Source organism: Suncus etruscus, chromosome 6 (assembly GCF_024139225.1).
Source record: "Suncus etruscus isolate mSunEtr1 chromosome 6, mSunEtr1.pri.cur, whole genome shotgun sequence".
In the NCBI taxonomy this organism is placed as follows: Eukaryota; Metazoa; Chordata; class Mammalia; order Eulipotyphla; family Soricidae; genus Suncus; species Suncus etruscus.
The window spans coordinates 28,020,959-28,040,306 of NC_064853.1; the positions used below are offsets into that span (position 1 = coordinate 28,020,959).

At 35.4% G+C, this 19,348-nt stretch overlaps 1 non-coding gene across 1 annotated transcript; it reads left to right on the forward strand.

The window, feature by feature from the left end:
* Positions 1-17,431: 17,431 nt before the first annotated feature.
* On the forward strand, positions 17,432-17,564 carry LOC126012607 (small nucleolar RNA SNORA51). Its single transcript, XR_007497059.1, has one exon. It is a non-coding gene; the product is annotated as a small nucleolar RNA SNORA51 (small nucleolar RNA).
* Positions 17,565-19,348: the final 1,784 nt, after the last annotated feature.

A 19,348-nucleotide genomic window follows, 5' to 3' on the forward strand; every position in this document is an offset into this window, starting at 1 on the left:
AGCTTCAAAAATACTTAACTGCATTTTTTACTGTAAGACTTTGGTGATAATAGGCAAAAGATGCTTCTAATTGGCAAACAGTAATACAAATATCTGTTTATATTATTCCTAGAAAATATGGAAAGATAGCAGAGTATGACAATGATAAAAACCATTCACTATCTTTATTCCTTCTTGTATCCATGCCTGTTGTAAGGTGATTTTTACAAATCTTCCTGTCAAAAGACAAAGAGATGAAACTTCTTTCCCTATTCTTGGGTCAGGGCTGGCCTTGTGATTTGATTTGGTCAACAGGATACAGTAGAAATCTTGTTATTTTAGTTTTATCTCTCTTTCTCTCTCATGCTATGCTTTCTCTTCAGAGATATTTAATTTTCATCTAACCATAAAATTATATAGTAAATACTATTAAGCCCATTTTCAAATTATAAACTTGCCCTTTCATCTATAACTCGCAAATAATGGGACCAAAATTCAAGCTAAATACTCTGACTGCATAGGAACACTTACTCCAACAATTAGGAACTTTTCCAGTTTTCTCAAGAATAAATCATCTGTTCTAACATTTCCTGAACTCTGTTGAAACTCAACAAACCATTTACTTAATTATCAGTGACATTTGACTTACTTGTTAATACATTATCTCATGTTCTCCTTACAACATCTATGACGTTTAAAACTTCCCTTGTTTTGCAGAGAAGAATAAAAAGGTGCAACGACACCAAGAATCATCCTTAAATCACATATCCTGTAAACAATCTAGTAAAGTTGTTAAGTTTATTCTAATAATTCCAGAGTGCTGGGCAGTATTTTCATACAACCTCCAGGTTCTCCATAACTTCATGTAGTTCAATCACCTACCAATTATTTCACTTAACAAATACATACCAACTACCTCCAATTTCTAAAGACAGAAAAGTGGTCATAAAGGAAGTTTCAAAGCAGTTAAATTTATATATTTTTCCTTCAAAGATCTCACAAGTGTTTAGTGATACATGACTGAAGTAGACAAAATGTTAAGTAATATAAGAGATGAAACATATGAGGATGTTACCAATTGTCAAATGAACAAAATAAACTGTTTTCAAGTTCAAAGGAAAGTGAGAGAAACAGAGGTTGTATCTATTTGGTGACACTTCATACAAGGACAATACAGGATGAATGCACAGGATGGGAGATTGCCTGTGGGAGCACATTCTTCTATTGTTGTAGATGTATGAGATTCCTATTGCAGGGTTGTCATGGTGACAGTATCTTCAAGCTATCTATGTGGAGACTTCCAAATATGGTGGGTTTGGACAAGACCTACCTTTTCTGTATGAACAAAAAGGACTTGTATAAGAATTCCAACAGAAAACTTGGAAGGGCCAATAATTGGATCCTGGGAGCTTGAAGTATATCTGACAGAGGGCTAATAGACAAGATTTCTAAATCACTCATAAAACTTAATAACAACAATAACAAAAAGCAGCCCATCAAAACTGGAAAGAAAAACTAAATAAGCAATTCCTCAAAGAAGATAAAAAGATGGCCGAAGGTGTATTAAAAAGTACTTTTTATCATCAGGAGACATATCAAAATGACAATAAGAAATCACCTCACACTAGTGGAAATTGCACATATCAAAATATGGAAACAACCAGCGTTGGTGGAGATGAAATTTATAAAAAGGTAATCTCATTCATTATTGGTTGGAAAGTTGTCTAATTCAGCCTCTTTGGAAAATAGAATAAAAATTTTCTAAAACACATTAAGAATAACGTTTCCACATGACCTAGAAATTCCACTGCTTGGCATCTACCCTTGAATCACAAAACACTGATTTGAAAAGATATCTGCACTTCTATGTTCATTGCAGCACTATTCACGACAGCGAAGATCTGGAAACAACTCAAGTGCCCAAGAATAGGAGAGTGGGTAAAGAAATTATGTTCTATATACACAATAGGCTACTACTCATCAAAAATAAAGATGAAATCTTCAGTTTGCTGCAACTTGAATGGAGCCAGAGGGTATCATGATGACAAAGTATCAGAAGGAGAAGGACAAATACCCAATGATCTCATTCATGTTGGAATATAAAGAAACAGTAAGGGAATAAACTATGACCAGTGATAACAAACCCTAATAAGAGTCTGCCTATAAAACTCAGTTCACTAATTTGGGATGGAAAAGTGGAGATGAGAAAAAGCCTAAAGTAGTGAAGAGAAACTGATACTCTAATCATGTGTGTGGTATAGCAAACCTGTATCCCTTAAGTATGTATTGTAAATCATAATGCCTATATAAAATAATAGATAAATCTGCACTTGGGAAAGCTCAATCTGTTTTATGTACATATAATTTTCTTGCTGGTCTTACTATCCTAGGAAAGACCTTGGTAAATATGAAAATCTCTAATTTTTACAGAGTTATCTCTTGCCATCTAAGCCATCACACCACCAAAGAGTAATGCTTTTAGTTTCTAGAATATCTCGTTCTAGGGGCCAGAGAGATAGCACAGTGGTAAGGTGTTTGCCTTGCATGCGAATGGATGGTGGTTCGAATCCTGGCATCCCATATGGTCCCCCATGCCTGCCAGGGGCGATTTCTGGGTGTAGAGCCAAGAGTAACCCCTGAGCGATGCCGGGTGTGACCCAAAAACAAAAAATACAAAATACAAAAAGAATTTTTTTCTATAAAACACCAAGGTGATCTTGGAACTTTGCAAAGACTATATCGTTCACTAGATTTCTCATTGTACCCTTCCTTATTCTGCCTTCCTCCATTACCTAATTTATAGCTTTTCTTCATTCCTTTCTTAAATGTCACTTCCAGGTTGAAGAAAGAGCAAAGAAGAAGCTTAACATGAAAAGAATGTCATGATGCCTAAAAGGAAAAAAGGAAAAAAAAGAGAGAGAGAGGTTTCTGCCATAGAGGCAGGCTTGGGTGGGGTGGGGGGGTTAGGGACAGGAATGCAACTGTGAAAATTTGCAGTGGAAAATGAACACTGGTGAAAGGATAGGGATTGAAATACTGCCTAAGCTAAATTCATCTATCAACAACCTTTTAATTCTGTATCCCATGGTGATTTAACAAACTATTTTAAAAGCAAAGAATGCGGAAAATGGGGAAAGAGGCAGGTATAGTGGGTTGAAAGACATCAATGATCACATGTATAGTAGATAATTCTGATTCAAAGACACAATTAGCAGCCTGAGAAGAGAATGACTATGTGATACACAACAAAATAACCATCAGCAAGAGCTCCAGCAACAATGCTTTGGGATCCCCATGATAGAAGATATAAGAGGAAAATGCTTCACCAACCACTAGACAGAAAGAGGCACCTGCAATCTGGAAGTATAGAAGATGGAAATAATTCCCAAGTGGCAGGGGGACAAAGAGCATATGCTTCAAGAGGTCTTGTGGGTGGGCAGGGGAGTAATTATCTAATGAAATGAGCATGAAAGTCTTATTAGATATATGCAGATGTCATTAAAAGACTAGAAACCTAAAGATAGTGGATACAGAAGAAATTGATAAACCAGCATGTCACATAATGGAGGTGTTTCCAACAGTGGCAACAGCATTGTGTAAAGATAGAAGCAGATTTAAAGTTACAAGTAGAAATTAATTTAGAGGTCAGGAAATATGGTAGGACAGGCATCAGAGAAGAAAAGCAGAAGTGAAACTAGTAGGATATATAATAACAGTACATTAATATTAGTGATAATAGTAGTCACAATTTATAATGAATTTATTCAACTACCATGCATGTACAAAAATGCATATTTTATTGTTTGATATTCTGTAATGATGGTTTCTATACATATAATTCTAAAACCAGCATTATTTCATTTTAAAGAGAAAAATAGCCTTTGAAGACAGAGAGAGAGAGACAAGAGGTCAAATAGATAGCATGGCATTTTGAGCATGGAAGAACATGGATCCAGAAGATAATGTCAAAAAATTTTTAAGTAAAACAGGAAGAAAGATGATAGAGAGATAATTATGTACTCAAAAATACAGGTTTACAAAGAAGAAAAAGTTGAGAGTAGACATCTCAATATTTTAAATAGTGCCTAAAATTTGGTATGTGCTCTTAAAGTATTTGCTACTCCTGTAAACTATCTGTCCAAACACTTGTAACTTTAGAACCAGAGTCCATGTTGGAAATTATAAATTCAAGTGACTTTTCAGTGGGTAATGCAGCAATATATAAATTGACCAGAATAAGAAAAAAGTGAGTAGCGTGGTCTGAGATCGCTCTAGGCTACCTGGAGAGTACATACATTATCTAAATGACTCAAATGAGAAACAATACTAAAGCAAATAGTCACTACTTAAGCCTATCTAAAATTTAAACTTTTAAAACTAAAAGTATGCTTTAGTTAAATGAAAAAAACAAACAAACCAGATGTCAATATTCAAATATTTTATCCATCACTTTTGGCCTTTAACAGTTAATATAGCAACATAGAAACTCTTTTGTTCACAGTCCACACTTAAAGATCCAGCATCTTTGATATTTTATTTATTTATTTATTTATTTATTTATTTATTTATTTATTTATTCATTTATTTATTTATTTATTTATTTATTTATTTAGGTTTTTGGGCTACACCCGGTGATGCTCAGGGGTTACTCCAGGCTATGTGCTCAGAAATCGCTCCTGCTTGGGGTACATATGGGACACTTGGAAATCCCCATGGTCCCTCCTAGGCTAGCACGAGCGAGGCAGACACCTTACCCCTAGCACCATCGCTCTGGCCCCATCTTTTTAAAATAGTAAATTGAGTTTTCATTTTAGAAATTCTGTTAAAATAAGAAAAATAGAGTATTTAATAAAATGCAGGTTTCAAAAGGACAGCAACTTTTGACTAGATTTTCTTCTATGTCTGACTAGGGCACATAGTAGGAACTCAATAAATAATGGCTAGAGAAGTATGACTATTTGAACCCAAATATAGTAGCTATATATAGCTGCTAAAGCAGAGGGATAGACATAAAATAATCCCTCAATATTAGTTCTAAAATGATTCATAAACTGGATGGGTGCTATTAACCAGAATATTAATCAGGGACAATAATTCTTACCACTAACTCAGAGTTCTATTTTTTACTTTATGTTCTTCAATTTTCATGTTGCTTTTATAATATCCTTTCTATGTGAAAAGATGTGAGAGAAAAGTAAACCAGTGTTCTATAAACATAAGATAATATGATAAGATATGATAATATGATAAGGTATTATAATAAGATAATAATATTGTTACTTACAAACATTTCCCTTTTTAATTTTTATTATATGTTCTTTCCTGTCCTTATTCAGATCACTTCATCCCACCTGTGTCCAATTTTCCACATTATTATAAAAATATTTAAGGTACTGATTATTCCAATTATTTTTCCAAGTTATTTAGTCACACTTTGTGTGCTCATGTGCTATTACTCCTGTTCTGTGTTCAGAGATGACTCCTGATATACAGTGCTACGACTCAAAACCAGGTCAGCTGTGAGCAAGGCAAATGATTTATCTGTTTTACTATATCTATAGCACCTTTTTGGTAAATTTAAGTGTATTTTCTGTTTTATGGATTAGGGAATGTCTCATATTGAACAGAATTTATGGACAAAAGCAGAAAAGGACCCATTGTTATTCCATATAATGTCATTTTAAATGAAAGACAGATAATTAATTTTAGTTTTCTATGATCATTTCCCCCTGTGGACTGGAATTCTTCCATTTTAGATTCAGAAAAGATAATTCAACATTTCTGTAATATCTTGGTATTGTTTGTCTCTTGAACTTACTTTATTATAAGAATATTCTAACTTTGCATAATGTATACTCAAGAAAAATAGAGCCCTCGAAGGTGAAAGAAATACTGTTTCAACACCAAAAATATTATTTAATGTGTAATAAATTTTATGAGCTTTGTCTTTTTGTCATATATCTCAAATGCCACATGATTTGACCTCATCTTATAGTACAATATTACTACTAGAATCATTTATCTCCCAACAAGTGATAGACAGGGAGAGTTCATAGTACAAAACTCTTATTTATAATACAAATTTCAAATCTGACTTCTATCTATTATTATAGCCACACACCAAGCGCTTTCAGGAACACTAGTTTCAATGACCTAACTAACATCTTCAAATCTGCTGCTTACCAGATGACCCTTTGTTCAAAAACCCATGCTGTGAGAACTAACAGATCTTTAATATTAGAGTTGTAAGAAATAGATGGCCAACCAATCTTTGGAGGGGAAAAAGTGGAAAGAGTAGTAATAGTCTAACACAGTTCAAACACATGTACATGTATTCTGGAAAAGAGATCAAAATTTCACAGAATCCTGCTCAGGCTTTCAGCAGCAAAAACATGGTCTTTTATACAGATTCCTTATATTAGAACTTACCAGCTGATAACATTAAAAATTTGCTTCTTATTTATGTTTTTATCTCATCACTACCCTAGTGTTAAGATTAAAATAAACATATCATTTTTTTCTTGTAATGGATTGTAACTGAAGGAATCATCTAATTATTTGTTAACCTGAATATTTTTCGATTTTCAGGAGCCTTAGAACGGGTTCTATGACTCAGGGGAAAACCTATAAGTGAACAAGATTCATGCCTGGGATAAAAGGCTGAGGTCAAAATCAGGGCACAGACATTGGTTAGTCTGACGTTTCTTACTAAAAAAAAAGGGGGGGAAATCCTTATGTATAGAAAACAAGCTCTTATCTACTAAAGATAACAACCCTATACAACTTATAATACAGGGGTGCCTCCCACCCCTGTACATGTGTCATGTGGACCCAACTTGGACTCCATGTAATCAGACAAGCGACCGTCCAATCCCAAGCCCCAGAGTCCAGACATAGATGGGCACGGTTCCCTGCAACAGCACCAGGAACCAAACTACCCCTGGGGAAATTCCTAATGCTGCTCTAGCACCAACTTGCACCAGTTTGATGTGACATCCTGACAACGAGGAAACTTGATCTAAGAGCAAGTTGTCTTATCTAATCACCCAACGGTAAGATGAAATCAGAAAACATGTCATTCTTTGATCCTATGCAAAAACCAATGATCGCTAACTACAGAAGGACAGACCTTAACAATCATGACTAGTGCAGAACTTTTCCTGGGGACCAATTAAGAAAGATCCTAGCCTAGGCTTTGGCCAACGATTTGTACAATAACCAAGATCTCTAATTCCAGAGGTCTGACTTTGACAACTGTGACAGAGAAGATCTTCTGGAAACATAATGAAGGACTCTATCTTAGGCTCGTCCTAGGATTTGTGCAAAAACCAAGACCACCAATTACAGAAGACTGATTACAACAACAGTAAGGGAACAGAACTGCTAGAACCGTAAAGAAAGATGCTATCCTAGGCTTCATCCTTTGACTTGTACAAATACTAAGATCTCTAGTTAGAGGCCTGATTCTATCAGCCACAACTGAGGCGGAATTTCCTGGCACCATAAAAATTCCTTGGGGTGTGAAAAGAAGCATGTACGGAGCCTGTAGTTATTCCCATGACAGTATGTTTCAAGTATGGAGAAACCCTTTATCTTTTAGGTCAAGGGAATTCCCTTTCTAATTTCCCCAAGATTTACTGTGCCTATGCAAAAAAAACAAAAACAAAAACAAATCTTGCTACACCAGCCCTTCTTCCTTTTTTCATCCCCCCCCCCTTTTTTTTTTTTTGGTCTCATGGTTATTGTTTGGTTGTAGTATTTGTTGCTGTGGTGCTTTTTTTTGTAGTTGCTGGTTTTGGTTTTTAGTTTGATTTTTGTTTTGTTTATTTTGTTGTTGTGGTGGTGGGTTTTGTGTGTGTGTGTGTTGTGGGTTTTAGAGTTTTTTGTTGTTGTTGTTGTTATGTTTTTCTTTTTTCCCCTTTCTACTTTTTAATTTAATTTATTTTTTATTTATTTATTTATTTATTTGGTTTTTGGGTCACATCCGGCAACGCTCAGGGGTTACTCCTGGCTTTACACTCAGAAGTCACTCCGGGCAGGCTCATGGGACCATACGGGATGCCTGGATTCGAACCAATGACCTTGTGCATGAAAGGCAAATGCCTTACCTCCATGCTATCTCTCTGGGCCCCTCTTCTTTTTAAATTGATGTTTATAACCTCTAGATGGATTCCTCCTGGGAGGAGTTTTGTTTTGTTTTTTATTTTTTATTTATTTATTTTTTGTTTTTTTTGTTTTTTCATTTTCTTCTTTTCTTTTTGTTTCAAATAAAATCACATAATTTGAATCATTTTGTTCTGTCTCATAAATTGAGGGGGTAAAATGGATTGTACCAGAAACAAACAGTCATATGAACACTGAGTAGAAATAAAAAATGATCAGGGGCCAGAGAGATAGCGTGAAGGTAGGGCATTTGCCTTGCAGGCAGAAGGATGGTGGTTTGAATCCCGGCATCCCATATGGTCCCCCAAGCCTGCCATGACTGATTTCTGAGCTGCTTATATCCTGAGATCTGCCGGGTATGACCCAAAAACCAAACAAACAAACAAAAAAAGAAATAAAAAACAATCAGACTTAAACACCAAACCCAAAGTCAACAACAACAGAATTGATACCCAATCTTCAACAAGCTGTACACAGAGGGACCAGTTATACTAGCAGTCCAGGGGGCAACAAAGGTTACACTGGGAACAAGGTTGGAGGGAGAACAACACTGGTGGTGGGAACACCCCTTATTCAATGTTGCTATGTACCAAAAATATTACTGTGAAAGACTTGTAATTCACGTTGGTCACAATAACAATTTAAAAAAAAAAAGATGAGCAAAATTCAGTTTCTATTCACCAGGAATTGTACTTTTCCCCATAAGCCTGGCAGCTCAGTCCAAAGGGTGCAAAACATCTATTATGTGATGTTTCCTACGCAATTCTAGTTGGTATGTGGTCTCTTAACAGAATAAGGTTGTGACCTGGGATGATTTTGGTGATTTTAGAGAAAATAAAAGATCAACAGTAAGAGTGAAACATATTTAATCAACTGAATATAATTTAATATTGTATAAGAGTAGGTTCTGAAAGGGAGGAAATTGAGGACAATAGACTTACAGATAAAAATAGACAGAAAATAACCAACTGATAAGCTTAGGGTTCATCCTGTAGATAATGAGGGTTTAGGACATAATAAGATTAGATCTGTGTTTTAGAGACAATGTTGATATTGGTAACCAACTGGACTAGATGGAAAGAAAATGAAAATAGGGGTAAAAGTTAAGAGAATTTTATAGTACAGCAGTGAGAAAATGAAAATAAAAATTACAGATAATTAAGTGTAATTCACACTGATTACTTTTTGTTACCATGGATGAAAATCACCCTTGTTTTTTGTCTTCATACTTGTCTTATAAAGATATAGCATGCTTGTGAAATAGTATTTCTTTTTAAAGATCCTAACTCTCTACAAAGGCCCTTTCATATTTAAGAAAACACTAATATTCCATGTAATGTAATGTTTTTGGTTTGTTTTTAGGCCACATCTAACAGTGCTCAGAGATTACTCCTGATCTGTGTTCAAGGATCACTCCTGGCAGAGCTCGAGGAACCATATGCAATACCTGGGATTAAATTTGGGTCAGCCACATGCAAAGCAAACAACTGTACTTTTGTTAAAAAATAACATGCAAAGTTTTTTTCCAACAGTATTCATTAATTGGTATATGCTCCTTTATGGCATATTAAGAATTGATTGTGTTTCTGAATCACCACACTAGGCTTCAAGTACCTGTTCTGTACCTGATTTCTGTCACTGAGAAAATCCCTCCAAAATGATTTCTAGGTTGTAATATTTAAAGCTGTTCCTTAGTCATGGTCTCAGTCAGGAAACAGAAAGCATGCTCAAAAAAGTAAAATTGAGCAGTCTTTAAAAAAGAAAAGTCATCAAAGGATAATGAGACATCCTATCCTGTGGTCAGTAATAATGGAGACTATCCACCAACCTTGAGAGGAGAGAGACAGACAGACAGACAGACAGACAGACAGACAGACAGAGAAAGAGTGAGACAGAGAGAGGCAGACAGAAACAGAGACAAAGAGAGAGAGCACAGCAGTTGTAGAATGTAAAGGAGGCGTGACCTCCAACAAGACACTGTTAACCGTAGCCTGGTAGTAAGGGAATAAATAATGAGAATAAATACAAAGAAAATATAAAAGAACTTTTCTTATGACTTCAGAGACATACTGTCAGTGTGCCCTATTGGCTGAACTCTTCCAAAAGAAAGATGGCAAGGGAGCTTATTGATACAATCTAAAAGCCAATTTCCAAAGCCCACAAAAAAAGATTAAAAGGTAGAACAAAGATTTAAAGACAAAATGAAAGACACCTAACCCAAAATGTATTAACTGCTATTGCTCTCTCACCAAGATTTTTATATAAGGATCAAATGAAAGAATATGTTTAAATACTGTATAAACTATAAACAAAATATAATACCTAATGCCATCCTATAGAGATGTCAACAAAAAAGAAGAATGTCTATCAATGGCATGAATCTAAGGATTAGAGGTTAAAGAATATGTCCTATGTTGATTTCTTTTCAACTAAAAATTCTAGTTATCAGTTCACTTATTTCTGCTCTAAATTTTATTATTTCCTTCTTTTTCTACTTACTTTGGATTCCATTTGTTGGTCTTGTTCTAGCTGTTTAAGCTCTGCCGTTTGGATATTTATTAGGTTCCTTTACGGCTACCTAATTAATGCTTGCACATATTGACGAACTTCCCTCTTAACACTGATTTTGCTGTTACAGATGTCCTAGTAGCTTTTGTCTTTCATTCTAGTTTGTTTCCAGAAATCTTTGATTTCCTCTTTTATTTTCTTTTTAACCCACTGGTACATCAGTAGTGAGTTGTTCAACTCCCAAGTGTTGGAGTTTTTCTTCTGTTGTTTGTATTTAATTTTCATTTTCAAAGCCTTGTGGCCTGAGAAGATAGTTTAAAATGATTTCTATTTTCTTGATTTTATGTAAATATATTTTGTTACTGAAGATCCTCTATCATAGAGACTGCCTCATATGCACTGAAGAATGAGTGCTAAACTTTTGGGGGCTACCAAGGGTGCTTTATATGTATTCTAGGCCATCTCTTCCTCCAATTAAAAATGCTCATCAAGTACAAGTATCAAAAGAAAATAAATTCTCTAGTATCAAATGATTACATCTAAGTAGATGTCAATTTCTTAGAAAGGTTAGTGTGTCAATGGTCATAGGATGCAACACAAATACATCAATATTTCCATGTAAGTTTCATGTTCATTCTCTTTCTCAACATTTTAAATTTTCCAGTAGCAGAATGACAACAATGACATTTTAATTAAATGGCCAAAATATGTACTTCTCATGTTTATTTAGTCTCTATAGTTCCTTGTTCTCAACACCCAAAAAGCTTGGAATTTCCTAAATGTAGAGACTGTATCGTATTATATAAATGAGGTGAGTTGGTATCTAAAGCCAATTGGATTGGTACATTTTTTTTTCCATTTTTGGACCACAACCCGGTGATGCTCAGGGGTTATTCCTGGCCATACACTCAGAAATCGCCCCTGGCTTGGAGGTCCATATGGGATGCCTGGGGATCAATCCACAGTGTGTCCTAGGCTAGCGTGGGCAAGGCAGACGCCTTTCTGCTTGCGCCACCACTCCAGCCCTGGATTGGTACTTTTGACTCTGTCTAGCAGCCATAAAAGGGGTACATCCCTTCAAGAAAGACCTTAATCAATTGTCATTGGCTGGCTGGAGCTAAAACTGCCTCCTCCCCCACATCCCAGTGCAGCTTGGAGTGAAGTTTTTTATGACAGTTGGAAGAGGCAGTTGGAATGGTGAAATTTTTCTACTCCTGGCTAGGGATTTTCTCCTTGATTTCTATGGACATTGACTATATATTTTTGGACTGCTTATCCTTTATTTTGTATACCTGTTCCTATTACCTGGCCCTCAATCTGACCTTATCCTGCTCCCAAATCTACTTCTGATCCTGCTTTCTCCCTCTCCTAGCCTAGGGGTTTGTTATAAGGCCTCTGGCTTCTCTATTAAAAAAGGTTTGAAGTATCTTGTCAGAGTCCTGCCTGCTTGTGGCTTCTGGGCCCTGCAGACTGGTAATAAGTGAGTGCACAGGTTTACCATTATTAAATACAATATCAATTACCATCCGTAGATCCTAATAAAAGAGTTATTGTTTAAGATGGCAGAGACATTAAGAACAGTAAACACTTAAAAATTCTTTAGATGCACTTTAAAAGCAGAGACTGGGATATTTCACATAGCCAATTAGTAGACACCCGTAAAGTATAAAGTTGTGACACTTTCCTGTTCTTTTGTTGCCCTCTACATCTAGAAGACTCAAGCTGTTTTATTCTCTTATTTTCTGGCTGCATTTTATTTTGCCCAGTAATCAATCTATTCTACTCTTTCATGGGCACATTTTTGCTGACCATTTATATTCTAAGACCTATGCTGTTTTATCCAGGAAATAATCCTGACCTTGGGGTTAGGTTTTAGTTAGGAGGCTAATCTTCCACATCTTGAAAGCATCAAAGGTAGCAAACAGGTGGCTAGAGAACAAACCCTTGTATTATAGAGGGTTAGATTTCCCAATACCATCCCCACACTCTGGGTAGGGAAAAGAGGCTAGAGATCGAGTTCAATTCCTACTAGTTAATGATTTCACCAGTCATGCCAATGTATTAAAATTTCTAAAAGAAAAGTTTTAAAGAACTTTCAGGTTGGTAAGCATGTAGAAATTTGAGGAGAATGATATGCCTACAGATTATATTGTAGCTCTGCAGCCTTCTCCCACCCATTCTCTGTTCTATACAAATTTCCATCTCACAGTATCTGATTATATTCTTTAATAGAAATGAATCATCAAAGAAGTAAATAGGTATTTTGAGTCATATGAGCCACTTTGAAATTATCAAAACTTGAGGAAGTCATTAGAACCTCTGATGTAGACTCAGTGGATTAGAAAATAGGTTACAGTTTGAGACTTGCAGTTGAAGTGGAAGGCTGAAGCTGAGTTATCTATCTCAACTTACCTAGTCAAGTTATCAATTTTAGAAACTTTGTTGATACCAAACATTGCTTAGTGATGTGAGGAGGTCTCTATAGACATCCACAATACAACTGAGTTTAAAGAGCAACAATTCTAGAAGCCGAGTATGGTTTCTATTTTAGTTAAGAAATAATTCTTATAAATATTAATGGTTTTAGTCTCCCCCACAAAAGTCAGATAGGTTTTACTCAATCAATGTGCCTGGATTAAGCATCTTCCTATAAGCATCACCATGCTATGGAGAATTAAGGAACAGCTGAGCCTTTATGAAATAAATGGTTGCCATTATTAGAAACAGAGGAGTTTTATTTAGTTTTGTTTTGTTTTGTTTTGTTTTGTTTGTTTTTGCAGAGGAGAGTAGGGCTGAACTCAGGGAGCCAAGGGTGATTTTCAGACAATAGGTTCAAAAGTTCCATGCAAGAGCTCAAGTAGCAACCATATCCAGTAATGGAGGCAATTAGGGCCACCCTAGCTGTACTCAGAGTTACTAGGAGCACAGGTAGTGGTGCTAGCAGGGTCAGAGCAGTGGCGCAAGCAGTAAGGCATTGCCTTGCCTGCTCTAGCCTAGGACAGACCGAGGTTTGATCCTCTGGAGTCCCACATGGTCCCCCAAGCCAGGGGCAATTTCTATTGTTTTTGTGCAGGAACCACTGTGCCTATAGTCTGTATCTTCATCTTAGGTTTTTCCACAGAAGGATCTAATGTACTTGGTATACTGGATGATTTCAACTTTCTTCATCATCTTCCTTAGAAAGACACTATAAAGTGTCCCAAAGTTACTGAATTACTGATGAGCCCTGGTCCACACACACACACACACACACACACACACACACACACACACACACACAGAGAGAGAGAGAGAGAGAGAGAGAGAGAGAGAGAAAGAACTGAATCGAATCAGAAATAAAAGGAAAGAAATTACAACAGATGCCTTAGAAATACAAAAGATCATATGTGATTAATGGAATCAACTTCAAACCACTAAATTAGAGAATTGAGAAGAGATATACTTCTACGGTCTTATAATCTCCTGAACCTGATTCAAAAGGATGTAGAAAACTGGAACCATTGTCCTCAAGGAACCCAAGACAATTATCAAAAATCTCAAGAAAAAAATGTTTCAGGCCAGATGAGGTCACTAGTGCTATCCAAACCTTACAAGAGGACCTTTTTCTTATCTTCTTGAGTCTTCCAGGAAGTGGAAAAAACAGAAATTCTTTCAGTTTCTAAGAGACCAATATAAACTTGATACCAAAAATTAACAGAGACCCTAGTTGTCTTTTTAAAAAACGTTTTTGGTTTTGGGTTATACCCAAAGCCACTTAGAGCTTATTCCTCCTGGCGCTGAGCTCAGGGGTCACTTCTGGAAAGGCTCAGAGGACCACATAGGAATGAAGCCTGGGTTAGTCACATGCGAGGTATGCACAATATTCACTTTACATTCCTCTGGTCCCAAAAGAGACATTAAAAAAAAAAAAAAAAGAAAATTTAAAACTAATGCCTCCAATGAACACATATACAAAGATTCTCAATAAAAATCCTAATTAACCAAATACAGCATTTAAAAGATAATACATCACTAACTACCTGATGAAATTTAGACATCTCAGGGATGTACGGTTTGCTGAATCTATTCAAATAAATTAACATGACACATTACACTAATAAAAAGGCAAAAAACATATGACCATGTTCATAGATACTGAGAAAGAATTTGACAATTCAATACCCATTCATGGTGAAAACCCTCAGCAAAAGAAGAGTTGAGGGAACTTACCTCAATATTATTAAGACCACGCACAATAAATTCACAGCTAATATCACGCTTAATTGGGAAAACTAAAATCTTTCCTCTAAGATCAGGTACAAGACAAGGATGCCCCATTTACTGCACTATTCAACAAAGTAGTTAATATATTTGCAAAAAACAATTTTAAAAAAAAGGGAAATCAAAGAAATTAAAATCAGTAAAGTCCAACTATGGGCTGGCGATAATTGTGTAGCATGCAATCTGATTTAGTCCCTGGCACTGCATATTGATGTAGCATTGCCAGGAGTAATCCTTAAGCACAGAGCCAGATGTAAGCCCTGAGCACTTCCATGTGAGACCCAATGACAAAAATAACAACAAAAAGAAATTAAATTATCACTTGTTAATATGATACAAGCACAGAACTGCCTCCTCCAAAAAACTGGAAAGACTCCTCTAAAAACCCTTAGAAATAATAAACTTTCTACCTTTAAGTAGCAAACTAAAAAAAAAAATCAATGCACAAAAATCTATTGCATTCTCATCTGTTAATAATGATGTAGAAAAGAAAGAAATAAGAAAGGTTATGCTAACTCAAAAGTTAAAAGTTGCAGGGTGTAATTTCAACAATATAAACATGTATGCATTTTTGTTAAAATTCATCAATAATACACTTAAGACTTGTGCATTATACTGTGTGCAAATTTAGCTTCTATTTAAAAATTGTAATAGTCTGTCCAATAGATTAAAAATGAGTTAAAAAAGAAGGAATTAAGAAATTAAAAAAACAACCCCATTCACATTAGTCTCGCATAAACTCAAATACCTTGGAGTCTATTTGACCAAGGATGTGAAGGATTTATACAAAGAAAACTATAAAACTCTGCTACAAGAAATAAGAGAAGACACGTGGAAATGGAAATCCATACCCTGCTCTTGGATTGGCAGGATTAATATCATTAAAATGACAATACTCCCCCAAAGCTCCGTACATACTTAATGTGATTCCTCTAAAGAAACCCATGACATTTTTCAAAGAAGTAGATTAAACACTTTTGAAATTCATTTGGAACAATAAACAACCACGAATAGCTAAAGCACTCCTTGGGAAAAGAAATATGGGAGGTATTACTTACCCTAACTTTAAACTGTATTACAAAGCAATAGTCATTAAAACAGCATGGTATTGGAATAAGGACAGACCTTCAGATCAGTGGAACAGGCTTGAGTATTCAGAGAATGTTCCCCAGATATACCGTCACCTAATTTTTGATAAAGGTGCAAGAAATCCTAAATAGAACAGGGAAGGCCTCTTCAATAAGTGGTGTTGGCACAACTGGCTAGCCACTTGTAAAAAAGTGAATTTGGACTTCCAGTTAACATCATGTACAAAGGTAAAATCCAAATGGATTAAAGACCTAGATATCAGACCTGAAACCATAAAGTATATAGAGCAACAGGTAGGTCAAATACTCCATGACATTGAGACTAAAGGTATCTTTAAAGAGGAAACTGTACTCTCCAAACAAGTGAAAGCAGAAATAAATAAATGGGACTATATTAAGCTGAGAAGCTTCTGCACCTAAAAGGAAATAGTGCCCAGAATACAAGAGCCACCCACTGAGTGGGAGAAACTATTCATCCAATACCCATCAGATAAGGGGTTAATATCCAAAATATATAAGGCACTGACAAAAAATGGGGAGAATAAATGAACAGACACTTTGACAAAAAAGAAATACAAATGGCTAAAAGGCACATGAAAAAATGCTCCACATCACTAATCATCAGGGAGATGCAAATCAAAACAACTGTGAGGTACCATCTCATGCCACAGAGATTGGCACACATCAGGAAGAATGAGAACAAGCAGTGGTGGTGGGGATGTGGAGAGAAAGGAACTCTTATTCACTGCTGGTGGGAATGCCGTCTCGTCCAACCTTTGTGGAAAGCAATATGGAGATTTCTCCAAAAGCTGGAAGTTGAGCTCCCATACAATCCAGCTATACCACTCCTAGAGATATATCCTAGGAACACAAAAATACAATACAAAAATCCCTTTCTCACACCTATATTCCTAGCAGCATTATTTACAGTAGCCAGACTCTGGAAACAGCCTAGATGCCCCCAATAGATGAATGTTTAAAGAAATTATGGTACATATACACAATGGAATATTATGCAGCCATCAGAAGAGATGAAGTCATGAAATTTTCCTATACATGGATGTATATGGAATCTATTATGCTGAGTGAAATAAGTCAGAGGGAGAGAGATAAACACAGAATGGTCTCCCTCATCTATGGGTTTTGAGAAAAATGAAAAACATTTGTGTAATGATTCTCAGAGACAAAATAGAGGAGGGCTGGAGGGTCCAGCTTCCGACATGAAGCTCACCACAGGGATTGTTTAGTGCTGTCACAGAAATAATTACACTGAGAACTATCATAACAAAATGTGACTGAACGAGGGAAGTAGAAAGCCTGTCTAGAGTACAGGCCGGTGTGGGGTGGGGAGGAAGGACACTTGGAATATTTGTCATGAGAAGGTTGCACTGGTGAAGGATTATATATATAAATAAAAAAAAAAGAAAAGATAAGGTCTCACAATTCTTACCACAGGCTGTGTTCTTTACATTGACTGTATAGAAAGAGGAGGTACAGTAAATGCACCCCATATACACCTCAACACAGGCCCTTTGCCTGGTCTGTATTGTGAATTGGGGGACCAAAAAAAGATGGAATTAAATCAGATTGTGAGTTTGTTGTTTAGAATGTAGAAGACATATATATATAATTATATATATACACATATATATAATAAATAGAGTAAAAATACAAATCTTACTTCGAGCATTTGGGGGAAAAAGAACAATGATTTCATTTATGATTGTGTTAAAAACCCTCAAAAAATCTAGGAATTAAAAAACGGTTAAAGAACTAGTTTTTGGAAATTATAAATCCCTTTAAATTAAAAACTTAAAATACAAGAAAATGTAAACATATTTCTTGTTCATGGGTTGGAAGAATAAAAATCATTAAAGTGATTATCTTATCTAAAGTAATGTACAAATGCAATTTAATTTCCATCAAAATTCCCAAAAAGTTTTACAATGATATAGAACAAGTAATTCTAAAATTCTTCTGAACTAGAATCGCCAAAGCAATCCTAAGGAAAAAAGAAGATGGGAGGCACCGCATTACAGACTTTAATGTTCAAAGCTATAGTGATTAAAACTATACAATTCTGAATGAAGACAAAATCTTCATTCAGGCAACAAACAGAATTGAGAGCCCAGAGAAAATCCCTCATATATTGGCAGTTATTTACCACAATGGGGCCATATATATGAAGGAAGTATGCATGCATGTAGGAAGGAAAGTCTCTTTAATAAGTAGTGCAGGGGAAAATTGATAGTCACATGCAAAAAAAGTGTCATTAGAATAATGCCTCACACAGCACATGGTGTCGAATTAAGTGAATTAAAGACCTGATATCAAACTTGTATCTATAAAATATATTGAGGAAAATACAGGCAGGACTCTTAAGAACTTGATCTCTGACTAGTCTTTAATGATATGATTCTATCAGCAAAGAAAACAAATGTAGAAGTAGACGGATGTGACTATATCAAATTAAAAAGCATCAACATTGCAAAAGAAATAAGGCCTAACATTAAGACCCTGGGTGGGTGCTAACAAGCCTGGTTGTTGTTTTTGACAACCTCCTGAAAGAAATAAGGGGTTTTCACTGTTGAAGTTTTGAATAGATTACCATGGTTTTCTTTTCCCCTTCACTTCTTCCAATTTGGCAAATTATAATAGTAGCCATTTTATAAATTTCATTTTTATTGGCATAAATACTCATTAGATAAGGGTTAGAAATGGCAGAGTTTGGGTGAGTATTATACAATTGTAAAGTACAATTATTAAAACGAAACTTTTAATTTTAGTCTCAATGCTCTTTTGAAAAAAATAAAAGGCAATAAAGTCACCAGGCTTACTTAAAAAATGAAATATTATATTTAAGTATTAAAATAAAAGTATTTCATTTATCATACAATGTATCAAGTTAGAATACCTACCAGGGATATAGAAAATTAAATAAGAAAAAAAGAGACCTAAAATAAAAGGACTACTGATAAGGAGAAACTTTCCCGTATATCACACATCAAAGGACTAATATCTGAAATATATGATGTATTCTCAAAGCTCAACAACAACAAAACCCAACACAAAATAACATCAAAATGAGGAGTTAAGATGAACAGATAGTTCCTCAAATATGACACATGATAACCAATGGAAACATGAAAGTGTTCATCATCACTGATCGTTAAGGAAATAAAAATCAGGCAACAATGAGATATCACTTCACAAAGCAAAAATGGTCTGATTATCAAAAAGTCCAGAAACAATAAGTATTAGCAGAGTTTGGCAACAAAGGAACTTTTTACCCACTGTTGGTGAGACTGAAGTTTGTTTCAGCCTCTTTGGAAAGATCTTCCATCTGACTG